At 41.7% G+C, this 9421-nt stretch overlaps 1 non-coding gene across 1 annotated transcript; it reads left to right on the top strand.

Annotated features, from left to right (window-relative positions):
* Positions 1–6839: 6839 nt before the first annotated feature.
* On the top strand, positions 6840–6947 carry LOC117127557. The gene has a single exon (XR_004450577.1). It is a non-coding gene; the product is annotated as a small nucleolar RNA R71 (small nucleolar RNA).
* The last annotated feature ends 2474 nt before the right edge of the window (positions 6948–9421 follow it).

Here is a 9421-nt window from a genome sequence, read left to right as displayed (position 1 = left end):
CTAACCGCCAATTTAGTATCTTAATAGGGTATATCATACTCGCGCATAGGCCTGGCTAGAACCCGTCGATCCATGTCCTCAACTGACTATCGGTCGATGTAGGTAAAGGTGTATCGGTCGATGTCCCAATAGGACCATCGGTCGACACTCTTTCGTTGTCAATATACTAACCGTTGAGACACGAGATCTAGCTTGTTAACCAGTTAAACATGCGACAGCTGATCACTGAGTTAAGCGGCTGAGCTCTAACATATCATGTATTCAACAAATAGGTACCTATAAGAATTATAATTTCCAACACCTGAATAGAAACCCTAGATCTAGCAACCATCCTTCCATCGAACAACCCTTGCCAAGCTGAACAATCGACTTGTTCAACTTGTTTACTGCTTTGTTTATTTAATTACTATTTTACTGCTTTATAATCTATTAGCCTAGTTTATTATAAATTGTTTAGATCTAATCGGTTCCCTAGCTCCTTGTGGATTCGATCCCTAAGTACTATAACTCGACCTCTTTTGATGAGAGTAACACTCTTTAGGGTAATTTGAGTGATATCACAGTGTCAGACACAATCTGTTGGTGTTCATGTCACATACAACTCCTACTGTAGGCAGGAAAGCTCTTCCAAGAAGAAGTGAAGAGTTCCAGTTAAGCTTGATGTCCACGACATGAAAATCTATTGGGACAAGGGCATTACCAATCTGTACCTCAAGGTCTCTTATGATGCCTCCTGAGCTTCTTTCTGAAAGATCCACGAACGTGAAAGATTCTGATGAGGGCTCTATTTTCAGACCCAGCTGGTCTGCCATAACCTTAGGTAGTATGCTGACAGATGCTCCTGTGTCACAAAGTGCATGGGGAAATTCGATACCCTTCACCACACATGGTATTGCAAACTTCCGAGGATCACTCTTCTTTTTCAATGTGATCCTTAGTTTCATTATTTGCCTGACATGATGAAACATTCTCCTAATGTCCTCCTCGGTCTCTTTAGTCTCTTTGAAGAACATCCACAACCGATGTATGAAATAAACTTCATCAAGAGGTTTCTCCACTGGAGTTCTGAGGACTCTCTTAGTGAAACCATCCATCTCTTTCTCATTAGCTTTCCTCTTAAGGTTCTTAGGAATCTTCTCCTTCCTTTTCCTTAACATTCTTCCTTCAGTTGCCTCGTCAACTTGCATAGGCTCTGGTGTAGGGTCTGAAGGGTTGGTTGTCGGTTCTGGTGGGTTTGCCAATGGTTTACATGGTGGTCTGAGTGCGTTGATTCGGTCATTATCAATAGATGGCAACCGCACTTGGTAGGTGAGAGGTGCATGTCGATCGATAGGAGGTGCGGGGTGTCGATCGATGTTGGTCTCTCTCTGTCGATCGACTGCTGGCTCATGCGGTCGATCGATTTTGACCTAGAAAGGGGAGGGTGGGTGAGGATATTTTTCTGCGAATTCCTCATGAGTCATGATTCGAACAGCACTACACTCTGCAGTCGATTTAGCAGATGACGTCGATCGATGTTTAGAGTAATCTGTCGATCGATCTTCGTCATGGTCTGTCGATCGATGTGTATCCATTGACATCAGTTGACACCAATGTGATCCGCCGAAACTCATGGAGCTTGCATATGCTGGCTTACTTGGTTTACAGCAAAACACACATCTGGCCGAGTTATGGTGAGGTAGATGAGCTTTCCAACCATTCTTCTATACTTCTTGACATCTACAAAGGGAGTGGCATCAAACGCCCCCTCTCGCAATACCTTGTAGCCTTCCTCCAATGGTGTTTTGGCCTGTCTACTTCCAAGGTTTCCTGCCTCATTTAAAATGTCAAGTGTGTACTTCCTTTGGGATAGGAAAAGCCCCTCTTTAGAGCGGCATATTTCAATCCCTAAGAAGTACTTAAATTCTCCCAAGTCTTTAATATCACAGACATTTTTAAGAAAAGATTTAGTTGAGAGAATACCTTCCCTGTTGCTACCAGTGATGATGATGTCATCTACATATACCAAGATCACCACAATACCTTGCTGGCTAGTTAGTGTGAAGAGGGAGTGATCAGCTTCTGATTTGACAAATCCTCTCCCATTGAGTGTAGTACTTAGCTTGTGGTACCATGCTCTTGGAGACTGCTTCAAGCCATAGATTGCTTTCTTTAACCTGAGAACATTTTCTTGTTTCACCATGTTCTCTAGGCCAGATGGAGGTCTCATGTAGACTTCATCTTCCAACTCTCCTTGAAGAAATGCATTTTTCACATCCATTTACCATAGATCCCATTCCAAGTTGACAGCAAGTGATAGAAGGATCCTTATAGTGTGTAGTTTAGCCACTGGTGCAAAAGTATCTAGATAATCTTCTCCATATACTTGAGTGTATCCTCTTGCCACTAGCCTTGTCTTCTTCCTTTCTGGTTTTCCATTAGCTAGGTACTTGATAGTATACAGTAGACTACTTGTAACAGCCTTCTTGCCTTTGGGAAGCTCAGTTTCAAACCATGTATCATTCTTGATCATAGCACCAATCTCATCTCCAACTGATTCTTTCCACTCATCATCTTGCATAGCTTCTTCATATGTCTTTGGAATGTATTCATTATCCAATTCCGAGATGAATACTTGATGCTCCACTGGATATTGAGCAAGGGAGCATACTGCACTGATTGGGTGAGCCACTGCTTCAGCATTGAAGTATACTCTTGTGTTGATCCAACTTGAAGCCGGTTTTCTGATCCTTGTACTCCTTCTCAAAGGTTGTATGTGCTCAGGTTCTGCTTCATTTGCTCCACTAAGCTCATCCTCTTGAGTTGTGTTCTCTGATTCAGCCAGTAACTCATCTTGATCATGTGCCACTGATTCGGATGTGTCATGCTTCCCAACAGTGCCATTTCCCCCCCCCCCCCCCCCCTCATGATCAGGATGAGGGACTCCAATATCAGGTACAGATGCCTCCTCTTCAGGTACAGGCGCCTCCTCTTCTACAGCTTGTGTTGGGATTTTCCTGATATTCTCTGGTTCCTTTGGTAAACTGATGCCAAGTTTTTTTATAATTACTCTCAGATTGTGAGCTCTATATGAGGCAGATTGAGATAGATCCTCCAGCTCTTCCCAATTATGCTCAGCATAATAACCTTTTGATTCCATGAATTTCACATCCCTGGATACTAATACCCTCCTTGTCTCTGGTACTAGCATTTGTATCCTTTCTGGTGTGTAGAGTATCCAATAAACATGGACTTTGTGCTTTTAGCTTCTAACTTGTTCCTTAGTTCACCTGGAATCAAAGCAAAGCACACACACCCAAACACACGCAAATGATCTATGGATGGCTTAGTTTTGTTGAGTACCTCATAAGGAGTGGCATCCATGAGAACTCTTTTTGGTGTGCGGTTGATAAGGTAGGTAGCAGTGACAACTGCATCTCCCCAAAACCGCTTAGGCACATATGTATGAAACATCACTTCTGGCCACCTCCATTAAGTGTCTATCCTTTCTCTTTGCCACACCATTTTGTTGGGGTGTATAAGGGCAACTGGTTTGATGTATGATTCCATGTGTAGCTAGGTGTTGTTTGAGGTTTGTGCTAGTGTATTCACCACCATTATCTGATCTAAGAATTTTGATCTTAACATTGAAATGGTTAGTGACATAGTTTTGAACGTTTTTAAAAGCTTCTAGCACCCTATCTTTAGATGGCAACAAAGTGATTCATGTATACTTAGATTTTTCATCTATAAATATCACAGAATATCTATGTTGTTCTCTAGATGCACATGGAGAACCCACACATCAGAATGTACCAAATCAAAACAATTATCATAGATGGTTCTTGATTTAGGAAACACACTCTTACAATGTTTTCCTAAGATACAAGCCTCACAATCACTTTTAAAAGAAATACTAGGCAACATGATGTTCAAGGCACGAGAATGAGGATGTCCTAATCTAGCATACCATATTACATCTTTAGGGAATTCAGAAACATAATTAATAGCACTAGATAATTCAGAAGCTGGTCTTGTGTCCTCAAGCAAGTATAAATCTCCCTTGGTTACACCTTTGCCAAGCAACTTACTAGAATCAATATCCTGACAATACACACTGTTAGGAGTGAAAGTAACTTGGCAATTTAAATCATTGGTCACTTTCTTAACAGACAACAAGTTTGAAGCAAAGCTTTAGACACTTTATCAAACAGTTTTAGATCACCTACTCCTTTTATTGGAATTTTATCTCCATTTACTATCATCACATTTCCTAAGGTTGGTTCTATGTTTTTAATCAGATTTAAATCACTAATCATGTGATGTGAAGCACCAGAGTCTATAACTAATGGTCTTGTTGATTTTAAAACATTCATAGAACTACCAGCCATGTGAGAAGCATTAAGAGAGATACCAAGGGTTTTAGGGATACCAGATTCTTTTAAGGCCTTGATGAGAGCATCCAAGTCGGATCTCTTGATAGTCTCATCCTGGTTGGTCCTTGCTGTTGTGTACATTGATGTTGAAGCCATAGCACTTCCCACGCCATTATGGTTGGAGCAGGTAGAGCCGAGAGCAGTCATTTCCGCACCATCAGCTGAAAAGTTGGTCCTAGCGTCCATATAAGGTGAGCATGGCTCTCTGAACTTGTTTGGCTTCAGGTGAGGGTGTAAAATCCAGCACTTATCCTTCATGTGGCCTTTCTTCTTGCAATGGTCACAGATCAAGACTTTCTTATCCTCTTGCTTGTAAGCTGCCTTGTTTGCAGCTACAACTTCAGATTGATTAAGTACAACAGGTTCTCCTTTGTTTCCAAACAGCCCCACTGATTCTTCTTCCTTCTGGATTTGAGCACAAACTTCATCTAGAGAGGGTAGTTTGGCTAATCTTAATATGTGTTTGATGAGGCCATTGTATGATGAGTTGAGAGTAAGCAACAACCCAAAGACTTTGTCCTCTTCACGCCTCTCAATTAAGACTGAAGGATCAACAGTATGTGGCCTTAGGAGATCTAGCTCTGCCCAAAGAGATCTGAACTTGCCAAAGTGAGGTTGAAACTCTATGTCTCCTTGGCTGAGGCCATTAATGGCCCTTTTCACTTCAAAAACTCTAGTAAGGTTGGAAACATTTCCATAAACCTTGTAGAGAGTATCCCAAAGTTATTTAGTGGTCTCACAGTATGAGTAAGGTTCCATAATTGCTGGTTCAAGAGCTGAGCAGAACTGTGAGTATCATGAGGTCTTCCTGGCCCCATTTATCTTCATCAGCTACCACCATCTCTTTTCCATCTTCTCCTTGGACAGTTTGTTTTGGAGCTGCTTCAGTTGAGACATGGCTCCATAAACCTTTTCCTCCAAGGGCATTCTTCACCATCCTTGCCCATAAGAGGTAATTAATCCCCTTTAAGGTCACAGGTATGGTGAGAGGTCGGTTGTTATTGTTGTTTTCCATCCTTCTTCACTCGCCAAGAACACAAGAACAGGAGAGAGGTTTTAAAAGGATGGAGAGAACTATAAAACAGAGTACTTGCGGAAGTTAAGTAGGTTCAAGAGCTTTGTTGCTCTGATACCATGAAATTTTATGAAGATTAAGGTGGTTAAAGGTAGGTTTAGTGTAGAGAGTTAAGAACAAGAGAGAGTTGGTGAAGGAGAATCCGTGAGAGAGAGAGAGAACTAAGTGAGAAAGTGTAAAGAGGAATTCATATTTCCTTACTTGATTTAGTTCATGGTTACATGTTATTTAAAGGCAAAGCAAGTAGAAAAGATCTGACTTAGAAACTAATAAAATAAGCTGCTGGAACAAGACAAGAATGTGGTCCTTCCTGATCTTGAAAGTGACATCCCATGCTTCTCTTTCTTCCTTAACAAAACATGTGACTTCTCATTGTCTCATGTCCAACGGCTCCATCAACTTGCTTCCATCTGTTTCACTTATTCTAATTGCCTTGCTTCCACATTGGCGAATTTCAACATTACAAGAAGTCTTCTTGCTTGCCTTCCAAGATAGAGTAGGGTAGTTGTACGGACAGCCTTGTATCCCAAGCTAACTTGGTTTCTTGCTCAATCTTGCACACGCTTTCCTTTAATTCTTGATGTTTCATCTCAGCCTTATTTACTTCTTTATTTGGCTTCATATCAACAGCATTTACGTGGTGTTTTGCTTTTTCAACTCCTGCCTCTCTAGCCAAGGCTTCTTGCCTCTTTACAGTGTATGCAGTCTGAACCACTTGCATTTCAAGCTTCCTCACCTGAGTCCCTAAACTCTCAATTCTTGTGCTCAGACTGTTGTATGTAGAATCTATCTTCCCATTGAAATCCACAGTGAGTTGTTGCTGTCCTTCCAGAACTCTGTCAAGCATTGCTTCAATCTTGCTTTCCTGAGTCTGTGGTGGTGGATTCTGGTAGAATGAGTTTTCATAGCTTGTGCTGTTGTTGCTGAAAGGTTTCTGGAACTGTGAATCCTGGTTACTCCTCTAACTATTGCCACAGAAGTTTTTGTTTCCACCCTGGTTTCCAGACCTCTGAAATCAAGTACCTCCAATGTAGTTCACATCTTCTTCTCCTTCCATGTCTACAACTTCTTCTCTTTCAGCTGAGAAGACCTGCTTCCTAAGAAGCTCATGAACCACATCTAACTTTCCTCTAACTTCGTCCATCTGCTCCTTTCCTAGGGATGCAACAAAGTTCTTCCTCTCAAAGTCAGTGTTCTTGGTGCTGCTGCTGTTTACTAGATTTTCTATCAGTCTCACAACTTCCACTGGATTTCTGGTGTTGAATTTTTCCTCGCTAGCTGTATCAAGAGCCATTTGATACCTCAAGGTGATACCTCTGAAGAAAGTCTTCAGAAGTTGCACTTCGTTGAATCCGTGGTGTGGACAGTCTCGCTGGAAGAACTTAAATCTGATCCATGCATCTTTGAAAGACTCTCCAGTCTCCTTCGGGAATGTAGCAATTTTCCTCCTCAAGTCTTCAGCGCGTGCCTCATCGAAGAAGTTTCGCAAGAAAGCATTCTTGATGTCGGCCCATGATGTTAGCTGCTTAAGCCAGTGCATCGCTTCTCCAGTCAGAGTATACTTGAAGAACTTGCACAATAGGTAGTCCTCAAGGACTCCATCCATACGAATATAAGCGATAAGATCCTCGAACCTCTGCAGATGGTCCATAGGATGCTCGTGTGGTAAGCCAGAGAAGGGTATCTACGACACGAGTGTGTAGTACTGAGGCTTCAGCTCGAAGTTCTGCTTCTGAATCTCTGGAAGTCGAATAGATGACATGTTGGCGTAGTACTCATCTGGACGATTGTAGTCAGCCAGTGCCCTTGGTCGAGCAGCATCTTCTACAGGTTGAGCAGCTCCTGTAGCATCAGTATCAGGGATTACATTCTCCTGAGCGTCTAGTTTCTGACCTGTTGCATTACGTAGATGACCATCCTGGTCATACAGATTTCCATTCTCGTCCTGTCTGAGAATAACAATCGCAACCATGTTTCGCGACTGAGGATCGATCGATGTATGCGGTGTAGTATCTATCGATGTCAAGCGATGTAGATTGGTTGATGATGAAGGTCGGGTGTCGGTCCATGGTTGGGTGCGAGAATCAGTCGACGTGAAAGCTGCTGCGTCGATTGATGTGGAACGTTGGTCTTTGCGGATCGTGCGTTCCAAGTGAGCAGGATCTTCTGAGAATAGCAAGTGTTTATCCTTGTTGCTTCTGGTACTGTTGGGCATGCACCTGAAAAGACAAGAAAAAAAAATTTGTGTCAGAATGGGGGTACAGAAAATAATAAGAATCAATAACACTAAATCTAATGGCAGTCAAAGCTCCCCGGCAACGGCGCCAAATTTGATACCATTCAAATTACCCTAATGAGTAAATTACTCTCTCAAATAAGAGGTTCAGTTGCAGTACTTAGGGATCGAATCCACAAGGATCTAGGGAACCTATAAATCTAGTAAAGTTATTAATTCTAGGTGTTTGATGTTTTATGGGTTTAAAAGTAAATAGCAATTCTAATTGAGCAAGTCTATTGCTCGACTAACAAGATGATTCGGGGTGTAACTTTGTTGGAAGATATTAGATGCATGGTTTATATTCAGGTGTTGGAGATTATAATCCTATAGATGCCAAACAGTTGCATGCATGATATATTAGAGCTCAACTCCTTTATCACAGTGACTAGTGATACCACTCAAATTACCCTAAGGAGTGTTACTCTCATCAAAAGAGGTTCAGATGTAGTACTTAGGGATCGAATCCACAAGGAGCTAGGGAACAATTAAATCTAGTGTTTATTAATTCTAAAGGTTGTAATGTTTTAAATGAATAGCAATAGTAACTAGCGAGTAAATGATAAATGTAACTTAGGTTGGAAATGATATTAGATGCAAGGCCACTATTCAGGTGTTGGAGATTATAATTCCTATAGATGCCTAATTGTTGCATGCATGATATATTAGAGCTCATTCCCTTAACTCAGTGATCAGCTGTCGCATGTACCACTGGTTAACAGACTAGATCTGGTAAGTGGTGAAGGAAGAGAAGCTGCAAGAGGGAGATTTCAAAGTAGAAAGTCTGATGAGTTTCGGCAGATTGCATTGGTGTCGATCGACTCCAAGCCATAAACATTGGTCGACAAAAGTCAACCAAAACCGATCGACATCCTCCTCTGGACATCGATCAACAACAACTACGGAGTCAACCGCATCTTGTAATGCCATAAGGATCATGACTAACGAGGAGTTCGCAGAAAAAAAACCCACATCTGCCCAGTCCTGTCTACGTAAGAATCGATCGACATTCTGACACCGTCATCGATCGACACCAAGAGACCGTTATCGATCGAAAAACTCCAGGGTCCATCGATCGACGAGAACCTTTTACGTACCAAGTGCAGATGCTAAAGATAGATGTTGCACGTCTTAATGCACTCAGGCCCAAACTCAAACTTTCAGAAAACCCACAAAAAACCGTCAGGACACCTTCAGATGTTGGAGCAAATCCTTTGGAAGTTGATAGGGTTCCTATGGGAAGAACCCTATGAAAAAGAAAGGAAAAAATGGCGAAACATCTGAAGAGGGGGACTAATGAAAAGGAAAAGGAAAGTTTCCGAAAAAAAGTCTTCAGGATTCCTCTAGATAAGTCATTCGAGGAGACCCATTTTACCCACAGATTGTAGATGTTCTTCAGAGAAACTAGAGAGACAGAAGAATACATTAGGAGAATGTTCTATGAAGCTAGAGAAAAGTTGAGGAAAATAATTAAATTGAAGAAGAAGAGTGATCCTTGGCAATTTGCAATACCATGTACAGTGAAGGATATTGATCTCCCACATGCCTTGTGCGACACAGGAGCATCAGTCAGCATTCTACCTAGGGTTATGGCAGACCATCTGGGTCTGCAGGTGGAGCCTTCCAAGGAATTATTCACTTTTGTGGATTGTTCTT

The sequence above is a fragment of the Brassica rapa genome, chromosome A08, assembly GCF_000309985.2.
Source record: "Brassica rapa cultivar Chiifu-401-42 chromosome A08, CAAS_Brap_v3.01, whole genome shotgun sequence".
Taxonomy (NCBI): Eukaryota; Viridiplantae; Streptophyta; class Magnoliopsida; order Brassicales; family Brassicaceae; genus Brassica; species Brassica rapa.
This window is presented reverse-complemented; position numbering and strand designations above follow the sequence as displayed.